The sequence below is a fragment of the Ochotona princeps genome, chromosome 31, assembly GCF_030435755.1.
Source record: "Ochotona princeps isolate mOchPri1 chromosome 31, mOchPri1.hap1, whole genome shotgun sequence".
Classification (NCBI taxonomy): domain Eukaryota; kingdom Metazoa; phylum Chordata; class Mammalia; order Lagomorpha; family Ochotonidae; genus Ochotona; species Ochotona princeps.
The window spans coordinates 3406204-3422860 of record NC_080862.1 but is presented as its reverse complement, the minus strand read 5'-3'; positions in this window follow the sequence as shown (position 1 = coordinate 3422860).

Below are 16657 nucleotides of genomic sequence, written 5' to 3'. Positions count from 1 at the left end.
AAAAAGTTCTCCATTTGGGCTATAATAATTATTATAACTATAATATTGCTATTTGTAACTTTGCATACATTGCACAGGTCATGAAGCTCAATGTGATTTATCTTTTACCTACGACTCCCAAGGCCCAGGATACGGCTTAATATCCGTGGTCCTTGAGTTAAAATCTGTATAAGGAATAAGTCTGACAGTCAATCACATTTAATGAAAACACCTTCGTGACCGCATGTATCGCTAATCCATCCTTCCTCTCAGCCAAAAGTGAGTTGTTAGGCTTTTGTGGTATCATCTATTTTTACAAAACAAGCCTATAAAGATGGAATTCTAATGCACATCTCCCACTGCTTAATTTCATGTTGGTATGGTATTTCATTTTATTTATAAACGAATGTTCACGTTTTCCTTCGGATTTTTTTACTTTGACTGTACAGGGTTTCTGTCTGCTTCCTGGCTCACTATGTGATGGTTCCTCCACACCCACTCTCCTGTATCCAGCACCAATCCACTTGCAGCCTAGTGAGACGTCTGATCTTGAGCAGTTAGCTACTACAAGAATGAACAATCTATAGGAAACACCCTGATAAGCGAAAGGTAATTTACCTTGATGAAATAGTGCACCGATTAATATTGATTCCAGAATTTCTTTTGTCCCTGTCACCAACATGGGAAGTAATCCCAGAAATGGGACCATCTACTCATATACACAGTCCTCTACCTGGGTCCCATCAACCTTTCACATTCATTCAGGCAAGCCTCCGTGGCAAAAAATTTACGAACCTTACATAAGTTAATGTCCTCCAAACTGTGAGGCAGCTGAGAATACTCCCTTCCAAGCCATCAGTTCAACAAGGGCTTCTTTTCTCCCACCTCCCCTGGAGTTGTGAGGTGTCCACAGGACATCCTTTGTGTAACCCCAGCTCTCTGGGACACTGGTCCCTATGGGCTCAGGCCTTCAAATTCCCTCCCAGTGTCACAACACAATTTTAACAGAATAATTTCCAGGGACTGAGTCCTAACCCCTGCTCCTGGTGCAAGGTGTTGACAGAATTATGGCTTCTTTGCTTGGAGTTTCAAAACATCCTCATGAGGGAACCAATAGGACTGCAAGTGAGCGAGTGCAGATGGAGTGCAGTGCGAATGTTACTGTCTCTTTAGGTGGGCCCCAAGGACCTCTGTAGAATCCAAAATTGGAGCCGCAAGTGTGTTCAACATAAAATTTCCTATCTCTTGGGAAAAGGGTTTAAAATGTTATTGCAAAACCAACACATGTATTATCAAACAATCATTTGCCTTAACCAGCAATATCTGCTCCACTTTGTAAGAACCAATCAGTAAGCTTTTCTTGCCCCCCCCCCCCGCAAACAGCCATGGCTGGATTCATGCTAAATATAAGATCAAAATGCTCATTGCCAAATGACCCGTATTGAAATGAAAGCACAGAACCACTTCAGCATAATAACTACTCAGAAATAACTCTAGTCAGAAAGAAAGAAAATTGAGGAAACACTTTTTCCCCCACTATAATTTGCCAAATTGTAGGGGTTTTTGGTCTTCACAGTGACTACATGAATACCAGCAAGATGTCATTGTTGGCCCTGTTTTAAGCTGAGGGCAATAACACTTGTTAGTATCTCAGGGTTCAAGTTGAATACCTGACTTGCATATTGGATATTCAGCTATTGTCATGACCTTTATAAGATTCTATGTTGCTTTTTATGAGTCTAAAATTGCAAATAAATAATGACTTCAGCGAACTTTTGCCTTCAGCAATTAGATTTGCATCATGCAGAACAAAATGTTTAACACAACCTGAATATTTTGTATCTATTTCACCGAACATTCTGATACTTAAGAATAGCTTTCTAGGCATCATGGTGATTAAGCCCATAGGCAGAATACATCCGAAAGGAGGAATGGCGTGCTTGTCGCCTTTTACATAGGATGACTTCCTACAAGGGAAGTTTGGTATTAGAGTTGTGCAATTTCCCTCTATGGTAGGGACATCAACTTCTTTGGTTTTGTTGGAACTTTCACCCCTTGAAAATTGTAACAGACCTACAGAAACTCTAGGACTTGCTCACACTTTAAAAAATTAAATTTGGACCCAGCATGGTGGCCTAGTGGCTAAAGTCCTCGCCTTGAATGTGCTGAGATCCCATATGGGCACCGGTTCTAATCCCGGCAGCTCCACTTCCCATCCAGCTCCCTGCTTGTGGCCTTGGAAAGCAGTCGAGGACAGCCCAATGCCTCAAGACCCTGCACCCATGTGAGAGACCTAGAGGAAGTTCCTGGTTCATGGTTTTGGATCATCACAGCACCGGCCATTGCGGTCACTTGGGGAGTGAATCATCGGACGGATCTTCCTCTGTCTCTCCTTTCTGTATATCTGACTTTGTGATAAAAATAAAATAAATCCTTAAAAAAATTAAAAGCAATACAAACCTTGGAAGAGATGATATGGTAGGACCTGCATGTATTCTACAACCAAGTTGAACTTGAATGTGAATCTGGGCAGTTTCACTAGGTTTTTCTTGCCTGGTTGCTATACCATTTTGTATTAACTATAAAGATGTAAGCTGAATCATGATTTATTCCTCCTCTCTTTACTTTAAAACTAATTGCATTACTACAACATAGATTGGGAAGGGACTATGTTTCAATAATAAGCCTAAAATGAATAATAATGACAAAGAATGTGTGGAAAGCATACATTTAGTAGTGATGCATGTAACTTTCATGATTCCTCCTTACAAATTCAGATACTTAAATAGTCTTGAATTTATTAACCAGTGTGTAATTTAGCTTATGCATGATTTACAAGAGTGAAAGTGTGTTCTTATAATTTTTTCTGGATTATGAGAACTCAACAGGAAAATTGGCTCATTTTATGACATGATTCATGTCGTTGCACAAATCATGACTCCTTGGTCAATGTTAAAATCTCCTTTTTGGTCCTCTATCTCCCAGTCGATACGTCATTTAGCAACATCCAGCTCCAAGATTACTGATAATGCTTCACTCTGGCATGGAAGGATTAGATCCCTTGACATTCCTAATTCTTTTTATGACTTTCTACTTTCTCCTTAACTTTTTTCCTTCCGGTAGTCTTTGCAGTATGTACTCTGTGGATGTGAAGTATCCTCCATGTCCATTAAAAAATTATTTTCTCAATAATTTACTATTGAGATTGGTTAGCTCATTAAGTAAGCTTGTTGCATTTTTCTCTTGGGTGTTTAAAATTCAAGCTCTGTACTCTTTCCCCCATTTTTTTTTGCTTTCTGTCAGATATTTTTGTAATAGTTCCACTCCATTTCCAAATTCATCTGCTTGCTAAATAGGTCTATCTTTTCTACTTGGAAGGGAAATGTATGAAAGAAAAATCAGTAAGAAATTGTGTCATGGAGAACAAGCAGGAGCAACTAATTAAGATTATTGATTATGCTAAACTGTAATATTTTTCAGGAACACATTTAACTGAATGACCAAAAAAGCAGAATACCATGCATTCTCAATCTAGTTCATTTAGAATGATCCACTTTTCACTATTTACTGATTTTAAAAGTAACACATTTAGATAGTGTTAGAAAAAGTGGCTGATAGACAGTGGGTCACACTGCCATCTCTAGAAAACACTCAACTTTTTCCTTCCTCCCCACGCCTCTATATCTCAGTAAATTACATCAAATTTATTTAACCAGAATCCAGGACTTAACCTTGACATCTCCTTTTCTTCTCATTACCACCCAATCACTAAGCACTTTGCATTTCATTTATTTAGTTTCTATTAAGTAAGACTAGTTTTCTCCAACAATGTCCAACTTGCCCACACTCACGATTTCCATGCCCATACCTGCCCTTCCATTTTCCCATCTTCAGCCGGTACAGGGTTAAAACCCAAACTAATACACATCCCTTGTACTTAAAATATGCCAGCAACGTGTACTTTCTCTTACTGTATGCCATTCATTATTTGAGAACAAGAGGGGAAGGGCAAATAGAGTTTTTTTCTTTTGGGAATTTGAAATTGAGTGACCATAGATTGGTACAGTGCAGGCCAACAGTTGCTGCAGCCCTGCCTCCATCACAACGCTTACAGTCATCAGTAAGAACAGTGACCCAACAGGAATCCCAGCAACCAGCTTCACTTTGCCTGGCCTGCCCTCAATCCCACCTCACGTTTTGGGATGCGGTAGCCTAGCCCAGCCCAACCAGTCCCCATCATGGCCCTAATTTGTAATGGCAGGTGTTGCATTCCAACGCAGCCTGACCTGTACCCCGTGATAACTCTTGCATCTGCCAACAGGTGTTGCAGACTGGCCCAGCCATTCCTGCCCCCATTCCTGACCCATATGTTTGCCAATGGATACTGTAGCCTGGCCTGGCTTGGACTGCCCCCAGCCCTTGTTCTCATGCTCACCGGCCAGAGCTGTGCCTTAACAATGGAATTCCCCAAGCTCTCCCATCATACCACCTCCCAGTTGTAGATCTCACACACATTGGGAAAGGACCAGGCATCCACTGGCATTTGTAAAGGCCAGGCTAAAGATTGATTGGCTGGACTTTGCTTCAGCCTCTACTCGCAAGTGTCGGGAGAGGGTTCACATCACATCAGACTGAACCACAGTACTCCCTGGGAAATAAAAGGCCCAGGATTGGGAATGGGCCTATAGGGGAACTGGACACTGCTCTGTTGGACCATAGCTCCCACTGATGTGTGTAGAAGCTGGGGTTGGGAGCGGCCAGACTGGACAAGGTAGCAGCACCCATTGGCATATATGTGGACTGCTTCATGTGGTAGGGTGCACTGAGCTAAGTTACAGTACCCATACATGCACACGAGAGTCCAGTTGGGATATGGCAACCAGACTAGTCTACTGTACATACTAGCATGTACAGGGATCAGGTCCTGGGGTGATCCTGATGGGGATTATTGGGGTTGCACCAACTAGGTTGAAGTTCCCTCTGGTGTGTACAAGGATCATGTCTGTGGCACACTGGACTGGGTCACAGCACCTGTACGTTTGCTTAGGATGTAGGGCTTGGGATGGAATGGACAGGAAACCACAGTCCCTTGTGTGCGCATAATCTGATGCATCTGGCAGACTCAACCAGACCCTGTACTGGCTGACACATCCAGGACTCAGATAGGGGTCGCTCTCAGTGAGGTTTCTTGGGGGAAACCAACTGAACCACTAGACTTAGAACTCCAGCTACAGAATCATAGGATTTGTTGTCTGAACTTGACTGCTGATGCTATGCAATGGGTGGCATGCCAAGGTGCATAAGGAAGACATCATGGGCAGCTCATCTGGGCTTACACAGGGTAGTGAGTGCCTTGTCAGATGATGGAGATCAGAACAGACTGAACAAAACTAAAAGGCAAATTGAAAACCAGGGAAAAACTGTTCACCAAATATGACAGGCAGTTACAATGCTTTTCAAACAGACCTTTAAATTCTTAAGAAAACATGATGGACCCAGAAAAATAGGCCAGGGATACAAAGGATGTTTCTAAAAAAAAAAAAAAATACAAATGACTAATGATTCAGAAAACATAGTTAATTTCCATTGTAATCAAAGAAATGCAAATTTTAAAATGATGCAAGTTTTTATTCTTCATGTTATTATAGGCTTTAATGATTATAAATTCAAAGCCTATGAAGGAGCAGTCATTAGGAGAGTAAGAAAATCATGCTTAACTTTCTAGAAAGCCATTTTCAATACATGTCAAGAGACCTTAAGTCTCCTAACAATACAGAATTCTTTGACCCTTGATGAATAAGAAAATGATGAAAAGGGGAAAATATGCCCACGTAAATGTTAATTATGTCATTTGTAACCAAATAAATTTAGGGGGAAATAAATATTAAACAAGAAGAAATTGGTTAAGTAAATTCTAACATATCCACAAAACAGATGGCTTGGCAGCCATCGTTAAACAGATAAGTAGGCCGACAGACACAACGACTGCTTAGAAAGCAGGCTATTATAGAATTAAATGAGGACAAACACACACAAAGAAACTACAAGGAAATAAATGTTGGCTATGCTTCCCTCTAGGTTAAGTGGTTATGAGAGCTGTTATTCTTTATATGATTCTGTATTTCCATTTTTTATGGGAGTATTACTTTTAGAGTCCAGCAAAACAAAAACAATAAAAATCGATTGAGACAGGCTCTAATAAAATGAACCCAGACTGTGCCAAAAACATTGGAACTGATGGAGCCATGCATTACCTTTTGCATGGAAAAGCCCTCTCGGGTGAGAAAGCGGATGACCCCGGGCATCCAGGGATGTAGCTGCAAGATGCCTTGCATGAGTTGTTGGCACTACTGAGGCTCAGAAATGACGAGAAGGCACATACAGGATGTGCCCGAGGCCGTGGAATGGGTCCTTGGAAACTGGGGGTTGAGCAGAGAAACTGTGCATCACAGGACCCTACAGTCCTGGAGCCAGAAAACCTGAAATCATGGCTGGAGATGTAGGTTATGGGCAGCCAGATATGCATATAGGAGCTAGCAGTATCTTACAGCATTTCTAGAACTTTGGAGGCAAGAACTCAAATAAGCTCCAGATAAGACTTCTGGGATATCATGTCACGTATCTATTTCAGAGTAACACCATAATGTTCTAGAAAATTTCTTAATTCCATGAAAGAAGTGATGCTAAATTATGAAAACAAGAAGCCTGATTAAAAGGAGCTTCAAGAGGGATTTTCCACAAGCCTATGGAGAAAGAGAGGACCAAATTTGGACCAAAATATGTCCAAATATTAGGGAAACCTCAGGCCATCAAAAGCCTTTGTTCAGAGCTCTATATTTTTGCACTTGTTCCTGGCATGAAAATGACTTTGAAATAACAGTGCATTTGCTGAAACTAAATCCAACCTAATGATGATCTTAATAACTTAGACATTTTCCTGTGAAGCAGATGTGCAAAGGCAGGCCATCCAGCCCTGAGCTGACTCCACAGTTGTCAGAACTCGGGCTCCTTCTGCCTCTGGCATGCGTGACCCCATGCTCAGTGCCACCACAGGCTCCAGGACAGTTGCTGCAGCTGCCATTATCGCCCCTCCCTGCTGCCAATTCCCAGCTGCCACTTCTACCCTACTGCACAGAACCTCGGCACCGAGTCACACCTCGATTCAGGAGGGCTGGGAAATGTGGACTGCTTTGGAGTAGCCACATTTCCAACTCAACATTTTACCATCACAGAAGATGAAGAGGGTGCTGCAAGAAAATTCAATGCCCTGAAGAAAGGTTCTAACAAATGAAGAGGGAGAAAATTAAGAGGGAAAGCGATACAAAGCCGAAGAGGGTGAAGAGCATCACGTGTTGCTGAAGCGTTCACTGGCGCTGACCAGCTAGAAGCTTCCAGAAACACACACACCACATGTGCACTCCAAGCTTAGTAGAAATGCATAATTGTCACACAGGACGGTCAGGTAAGGAGTCAGTGAGATCATGACTTACTTTTCTAGGCTCTCTATTTGGCATCTGACTTAATTCACAGCAGTTAACATTCCCACAATGTGCAAGTGATTTATTTTTTTGTTTAAAGATTTATTTTTTATTGGAAAGTCAGATATACAGAGAGGAGAGACAGAGAGGAAGATCTTCCATCTGCTGGTTCACTCCCAAAGTGACCGCAACAGACAGAGCTGAGCTGATCCAAAGCCAGGAGCTGTTTTCCAGGTTTCCCATGTGGGTGCAGGGGCCCAGGGCATTGGGCTGTCCTCAACAGCTTTCCCAGGCCACAGGCAGGGAGCTGGTTAGGCAACAGAGCTATTAGGACACGGACCTGCAACCATGTAGGATCTTGGCACATACCAGGTGAGGACTCTAGCTGCTAGGCTACTGTGCTGGACCCTAGTGATTTGTTTTTAAAGCACTTACTGCCCCAAGTCTGTGCTGATGATCAGAGGATTATTCAAACTGCTCAAACATCCACAATGATGTCAACTCCAAATCGAGAAGGAGGCAGACACTTACCCAGGATTTAATGAGCACAGATTGGCTAGGGTTCCCTATCCACAACCAGAGAGATCCAACCCAAACTAGCCTTCCCTAAGTGGTAGTTTGATTCTTTCTGCAATGCTACATCCCAGAAAACAAAGACATGTATATGATATTCAAAGGTGAGACAAAGATCATCACAGCACGCTATTTATGATGCCCAAGACACAGAAAAACAGCACTCTGCATGTAATATGATTGCTTCATTTCCAGTCAACTTGATTTGAAACTTAGTAATTCTTTTCCTTTACTCTATCCCTTAACACTGATCCCAGAAAATAAACATGACGACATTTATCTGGCCCTTGGGTGAGTCTCAAAAATTTGACAAATGCCTTTGTATTCTGCTGCACTTGAATTTCTTGAGAAAAGTTTGGTCACAGCATCCAGGGTCAAGTGTTGCTATTCGTAACTTGCAACACAAAGGTAAATTTACACTCACCAGGAGAAACTTAGTGACAGGAGGGCATTTATCTTGAGACATGTGTAGACTCAGGGCCAGCTTTGCCATGTAATGAGTGAGACCACCACTTACAACTCTAGTATTTCAAATGGGCACTGGTTCATGTCCCCGACTGCTCCATTTCCAATCCAGATCCCTTCTAATGGCCGAGGAAAGCACAGAGCAATGAACCAAGTCCTTGGGACCCTGCCACCCACATAGAAGACTCGTGTGAATTGCTTGGCTCCTAGCCTCAGCCTGGCCCAGCACTGGCAGTTGAGATCATTTGGATAATCAAACTGCAGATGGAATTTTCCCTCTTGGTCTCTCCCTCTCTGGGACTCTGACACTAAAAAATGAATAAATAAATGTTTTAGAAACCAAAAAAAATTTTTTCCATTCTGGATACATCGTAACTGTCTTGTGCGGTGTTCAGGAAGAAGTCCTAGAGTCTATATGACCTTTGGGGAAACTTTGGACAGGAGAATATGGCTCAGCAGCTGGAATTAGTTACCTGATACCCAGAAAGTGGCCCTAGTGTTCTTCATGCTGCAGACATGTTTGTACCTCCAGCTGAAGAATTACGAAACAGGAATATAATTATCACTTCTCACATTGTGTTCTGGTATTCTCTTATAGCACATAGCATGCCGCATTGTCATTTTGCCTCTGAAAACTGCCAGTTCGGATCCACCAGCTTGGAAGTGAGAAATCCCGGCAGAGTTCTTTATCAGACTCATGTCCGAGCATCAAAGCAAGAGACCAAACCCACAAAAAGCTTCATAAATTTGGGGGATGATATGCTTCTTCCAGTGCTCCTGTTATTGCCTTAGTAACTAAAACGCACAGGAGGTTGATTGATCTTTTGAGCCTTTGAAAAGTCACAACTTTATATGACCTTCAGTCATTCATGCCAGCTGCACCACTTTTTCCATATCCCTGGGATATCTGTTTAATTGGCAGAAGCAGTGAGAACAGAGTAACCAATATATTAGCATTTGAGGCTGGGATTTATTTCATTTTTATTGGCCCATACTATTTGCACATACTTATTTCAGAGAATATAGTCATTCAACTCAGGTGTTCAGTGTAAGTTTTTTTAAAAAGGTTTTTATGAAAAAGCAGATTTCAAAGAAAAGGAGAGACACAGAAAAATCTTTCATCAACTGGTTCACTCCCCGAATGGCTGTAACACCTGGAGCTGAGCTCATCTGAATCCAGGAGCTAAGAGCTAGGAGCTTCTTCCAGGTCTCTCACACAGGTCCAGGGTAGCAAGGATTTGGGCCATCCTCAACTGCTTTCCCAGGCCACAAGCAGGGAGCATGATGGGAAGTGAAGCAGCCAGGACACAAACTGCCACTCCTCTGGGATACCAGCACTTGGGAGTGAAGGATGAAACTGGGCCATTGCACTGGCCCTGAGAATTTTTTTTTAAAACAAGTAGCATATTTACCATTATTCACACTCCATTGTTCTCACCTAGGTGTTTTTTTCAGACAGGACCATAAACAGGTAACAGGAGCTAGATTGAAGTAGCAGGTGCTTTAGGAAGTGTGGTGGCCCATCCCTGTGACTGTGAGGCCATTGATTCATGCTGTGATTTGAGACTGACTGAATTAGGATTTGTCTTTTACTTCTGTGAGTATCATCCAACATCTGCACCTATTTGAGCAATCACTTTCACCTTAATAAGTAGGATAACAATGATAATGATGATGAACATTTTCAGTAGGGTTATCACCTTTTCAGGATGGTGTTGCAACTTGCAAAGTATAAGGGAATTTTAAGGAGACATGTAGCAAGGAATTAGCCATATGTGCCTTTAGCTGATTGAGTTCTACGCAAGAGTGAGGAAAAGTCAATCCTAGATCACCTGTTACTTGTCTTTAGTAACTGGGATGAAGCACATATTCCACAGGGCACTGATAAAATTCATCACTAAAGAACTAAGCCAGTAAGTCTAGACTACACTCTAAGTGAATATTTCTGAGTCTGAAAACATACCCATTTGAGTCCGTATGCTCCATTTTACAGAAAGACCTTTGAAAGTTGGATGAAAACATTTTATACCCCATCCAATTTTTTCGGGAAACTTAGAAACAGGAAAAAAAAAGTCTGTTAGGCAACGGCAAATGTCTGCTACGTTAGGACAAATCTGGGGAGTCCAGAAGTTGTGTCAGGCTGATTGGTGATAGACTGGACAGAACAGCTCTTCCGAGTCACTACAATTTGTGGACTAGATTTCATGGACCTCAGCAAATCAAGCTATTGGCATCTTTTTGCTAAATCTACCTTAGCTTTCTAGAGAGAAAGTCGTTAGGAAAAACCATTTCCCCCTTTTGTTAGTTTGATTCATGTACTAGGTTCCCCCAAGTCATTAGGATGAACGTGTTCATTAAGTATTCCTTCCTTGCAGATCTCATCTCTGATGGGTCAGAATCTATTCCTTCCTCTGCTTAAGAAAAGTTGCGTTGGGGCCCGGCATGGTGGCCTAGCGGCTAAAGTCCTTTCCTTGAAAGCCCCGGGATCCCATATGGGCGCCGGTTCTGATCCCGGCAGCTCCACTTCCCATCCAGCTCCCTGCTTGTGGCCTGGGAAAGCAGTCGAGGATGGCCCAAAGCTTTGGGACCCTGCACCCATGTGGGAGACCCGGAAGAGGTTCCTGGTCTCAGCATCGGATCGGCGCGTACTGGCCCGTTGCAGCTCACTTGGGGAGTGAAACATCGGATGGAAGATCTTCCTCTCTGTCTCTCCTCCTCTCTGTATATCCGGCTTTCCAATAATAATAAAATCTTTAAAAAAAAAGAAAAAGAAAAGTTGCGTTGGTGGGGGTGGATTGGACAAAAGCAATCAATGAGGCGAGGTCAGAGGATTTTATCACATTTAATTGCTCAGGTTTTGTTTTTAGAGTAAAATCTGTAGCAATTTATTTTGTTTGCGCAGTATAAACCGTCTTCTATAAACCACCCTCATTTTTTTGCAAGGTCTGGGACCCCCCCAAAATTTATTTAATAGTAAATAAAAAGGTATGTGTCAGGATGATTCATATACTACCATTTCTTTCTAGTCCAGAATACTAAGAGAAATTCAGGAAAGTGCTGGCACCATGGTTCCACAGATTAAGCCACCATTTCCAACACCAGCATCCCTATCCGAGTGCCAGTCTGACTACTGCTTGCTCTGCCCCACCCCAGCTCCTGCTCATGTCCCTAGGAAAGCAGCTGATGATGGCCCATGTGCCTGCTGGCACCTCTGCCACCCAAGTGAAAGGCATAGGTTCAGTTCCAGACTCCTATTTGAGCCATTTAGATCACAAGCAAAAGGATGGAATCTCTCTCTGCCTTTAAAAAAATTAACCTTAATAAAAAGGTTTATGGAATGGGACCTAACGTGGCAGCATAGTGACTGAAGTCCTCGCTTTGCATGTACCAGGAGCCCATGTGGGTGTCAGTTCTAATCCCGGCCACCCTGCTTCCCTTCCAGCTCCCTGCTTGTGACCTGGGAAAGGAGTGTAGGACGGCTCAAAGCCTTGGGATCTTGAACCCATGTAGGAGACCTGGAAGAAGCTCCTGGCTCCTGGCTTCAGATCAGCTCAGCTCCAGCCACTGCGACCACTTGGGGAGTGAACCAGCAGACAGAACAATTTCCACCTCTCCCTCTCTCTGTATATCTGGCTTTCTAAGAAAAATAAATAAATCTTCAAAAGGAAAGTTCATGGAAAATAGTAGTAGAAGGTAAGTTTATTTTTGGTGCAAAAAGCTTTGGAACCCAGGCATACGTTTTTCACATTATACATTTTCCACAAATTCTTTGAAGATCACTCATGTTTATGCAAGAACTAAAAACAAATGGGCACTTTCCAAATATTTGTACCTTTTTATTAAATGGTATTGAAAGGCCTGTTTATTCCCTCCCTAAAGTCTATATTCTTTGAGAAATATTGTCTGAGGCATACAGCTTGAGAGCCATTGATTCTACTTCCAGGTGCTCATTGTTTTCTGTGTTCATTCAATCCCTCTAGCGTTAATTCTCACCTGGTTATCTCTTGGGAATTTAATTAGGATCAAATACGATAGCTAAGTTAGAAATGAAACAACAACAACAAAAAAAATAAGTTACTGCAAGTAAGTTAAGCAGTCCAAAGAGTTCAAACAAAAGCGTATTTTGTGTCTGAAGATCTTTTCTGCCCTACGTTGTAACTGTAAAAGTAAGAACAGAGGGTGAAAGAGTGAGCGAGAGCTGGCTCACTCCAGCAAATGGCCGTAACAGTCAGGGCTGGGCTAGGTCAGGGCAGGAAGCACAATCTCCGCCTTCGCCCCCACAGGGGTGGCAGAGGACCGAGCACTTGTCTGTCATCAACTGCTTTCTTGGGTGCCACAGGCAGGAGCTAGAGCGGAAGCAGAACAACCAAGACTGAAGCAAGCACCCCGAGTTGTGTTGGGATGACAGTTTAACCCGCTGGCCCCATCCTATGTTGGGTTCTCAGAGAAGATTGATATGAGGGAGAAGCCAGAGACCCGGAAACATTGTCCAACTGCCGTAATGAAGCCTCATCGCAAAATGGACGCAGACCTTGCAGAAACAGAGCCAACAGGAAGTGACACTATTCCTGTGTTATGTGCAACACAGAGTATCGTCAAGCCTGAAGGGGAGGAAGACACAGCAGAAGCCCCAGCCAAGCAGATGCGGACTGCGCTGCTTTCCATCCTGCAATACTGGGCTCCCCAGGATTTGAGTCCAGCCGTGGAAAAACCCTGACTCGGAAGACAGAATTTTGAGAATCATTATGCATCAGAGCTTGTATCTTTGGATATCATACCACATTGCAACCAGATTAGAAAATGAAATAGGGCCCAGCACCGTAGCCTAGCAGCTCAAATCCTCTTTGAACGTGCCGGGATCTCATGGGCGCCGGTTCTAATCCCAGCTGCTCTGCTTCCGGTCCAGCTCCCTGCTTGTGGCCCGGGAAAGCACTGGAGGACGGTCCAAGGCCTCAGGACCCTGCACCTTCATGGGAGACTGGAAGAGCCCTGGTTCCTGGCTTCGGATCAGTGCAGCATTGGCTGCTGCGGTCACTTGGGGAGTGAATCATCAGATTGAAGATCTTTCTCTCTGTCTCTCCTCCTCTATATGTAATATATATATATATTTCTGACTTTGCAATAAAATAAATGGATCTTTAAAAATGAAGATAATCCATTCAGTTACCTTTTCCTCATGGCATGTTTTAAGACAAAAGAGCATACCCACAGTGTAATGAAAACTAGCGCTGTCAGTGACTAACAGCAAACACTTTTACAGAAAAAGACCTCAGTTCTCCCAACTGATGTCCACATGGTTCCTGGAGGGGTCCATACAAGCAGTGTTTTCCTAACACCTGATAGACGTCTCATCTATACCACGCAGAGGTCCTGTGTACCTGTCTATACTCTTAAGTTTCTACATACTACCTATCACCAATTACAGCTTCAGAAACTCTAGTTAAGAACATTGAGCAAAGCAGGCAGGAACTGTCTTAGGCTGTACTGCTCTGAATTCCTGAGATGTACTCTATAAATGGTGCAAGAATAGTTGAATAATTTAACCAAGACAGAATTAGCTGTTTGTTCTCTTAAAGAATGTAGTCGTTGAGGCCTCTTTCAAAAGATTATAAAGATTTTTTGTTTTGTAAACAGATTTAAGGAATACTTGAACACACTGACACACAGTTTCATTCTCCAAGGGGAAATGCACACAGAAACTGTCCCCATTATTTCTATGCCAGTGATAAGAAATGTATCATGGGAGCAAGTGAACCCGGCAAGCACTCCACTGGGATCTTTGAACCTCATTATTTCTCAGCATAATTAAATCTTTAGATTAAATTGCACTTTTTCTGGACTCCTGCATAAATTCAGTACCCAGCCAACTGTTAATGTGCCATTAGATAGGCCCGAAAAAGATTTAAAGAAAAATACCTTTTACCAACACTCAAAACTCTAAATTTTAGAGAAAAAAGTCTCCCCAGACACATGTTATTTATCTTATATGGAAAGACTTTCAAGGTGTGCTTTTTTCAAATAAGGAAGAAATCAATAGAATTAGCCAAGTAGGGCTTCGATTGGCAAGGAGACGAAAGGTAAAAACAAAGCCTTTAAAGAAAAAGGATGTGGTTTTTGACAACTCAGACATATTGGCCCAAACAAGGAAGCCAAACAAAACGGAGCAAAACTCAGCTCTGAAACTACAACCTTCTCTTTATGACGCTCAGCAAGAAAGCAGTACAATGGCCCTAAGACTGCAGTCTCCCTGCTGGAATCATCACTCCTCAAATCCACAACCCTTCCCCAGTCTTCCTCTGCGCCAAATGGTTCTAATAAACATACCCACCTCCTCCTGTATTATTTCTGTTGTGTCTGAGAGAGTTTCAGTTCTGAAGGGAACAACTTCACACCCACCCGAGTCGGTAAGGAAGACTAGGATCTGACACTCAACACCTTCTGGCCTCATCCTGCCAGGTGGTGCCAGGGTGTCACCAAGAAAATAGTGCTACAATGTGGCTGGCAAGAGAGACGGTTTCTCACTGCAAACAGGTGTGGAAATCAAAGCTATCCTAGCCTTGCAGGAAAGCAGTACAATGCTGAAACTCAACTGTACATGTTTCATTGTCTCAGTCTCCAGCTACCCAAAATGATGCAAGGAGATACCAGTGCAACCAGTTGTAAAACCAAAATATTAGGTCAAGGTACTCTGTGAGGCAGTGAAAATTACTAGTTCTATCTCGCCTTTTCCTTAGGAGTTGACAGTTAGCAGGTACATACATGGGTTCCCAGACATTCTGCAATTCTTCCTGGACCATCACGTGGCTTTGAAATCTATGTTCTCACCATATCAGACTTCTTGGAAAAAGAAAAACAAAGGATTGCTTTTTTGGTCTTTCTTAGTGTCTCCAAGCATCCAGCAACATTCTTGGCATTTAACAAGAACTTGGAGTGTTCAGTTGGCCTCCATTAACCTGAAGTTGTTCATGCACAACTAGAGGCTCTGTCTAGAAAAAGGTCACTTCTTGGGTGATGCCATACAAGTAGTATGAGATCACAGCTAATTTTACCTACAAGACAACTTGTGACTTCCAACTTGTTGTGGATGTTGAGACCTGAGGATCTGCCCAACATGAACCAAGCACCTGGAGTCCTCTCAGAAAAAGGAGTATGCTCACTCACATTCCACTCCACTCCACTGCCTATACAAACCCACTCCACTCCACTGTGACTCCCCATCTATACCTGACTTTCTTATGGAAGTAAACTATTAAAGAGATTAGGGTACTCTGATCTGTTCCTGCAATCCATGGGCTTGAATTTGCTAGGCTCTGGCTTGTTCTCACATCTGTTCTAAAAGTGTGCTGAATGAATTCACACACACTGGTGAGTTTAAAATGAGAGCAGTTCTGCTTGTAAAACATTTAGCCCTCTTTAGAAAAGAGAAGCTCCTTTTTTAAAGTTGGAATATTAGAGGTAAATCTTTATATAGTTTGTTAGAATTTAGTCATGTTCCAGACAGGAGGATGTTTACCCAATCCCATAGTCTGTCTCAACATAAATGCACCTTTTTGCTATTTATGGCAATATTTGTAAAACTCAAGAAATGAACAGATTCCTTGTAAAGAAAAAATACATTTCCCCTTGAGCCCCTCGTGTTAATTTTAATGTCATTTAAATCTCTGTAACTTTAGAGATGTAAAAATTCATGCTGATAGTTTTTGAAAAACCAAAAATAATTTTACATTAAATATGAAAAAGTTATCAAGCCAGCAAGTCTTTATTGAAATTCTTGAGTCAGGCATTTGGTTCGACCACTGCAATGCTGCTTGGGTCACTTATGCGCTGTCTTAGCGTCTCTGGGCTCAGGTGGATGTGCACCCCGGGAGGCAACAGGTCATGACTCCAGTGCGTGGATTCCTGCCACCTGTGGAGGAACCTCAGAGTGAGTTTCTATCTCCTAACAGTTACCAAAAAGCAATGAAAATAGATGTGCCAAGAACAAAGTAAACATCTACTACACAATTCCATTACTTTTTCAAATCATTAATAAAACATAAACATGAATTTTTAAGTTACTATAAATAATAAACCCTACAAAAATGGTCTTTAGATACCCTGGCATTTCTTGGCCCAATGTTTTCATAAATGGGGGTGATGTGGCTTAAGAATTTTCTGCGTAT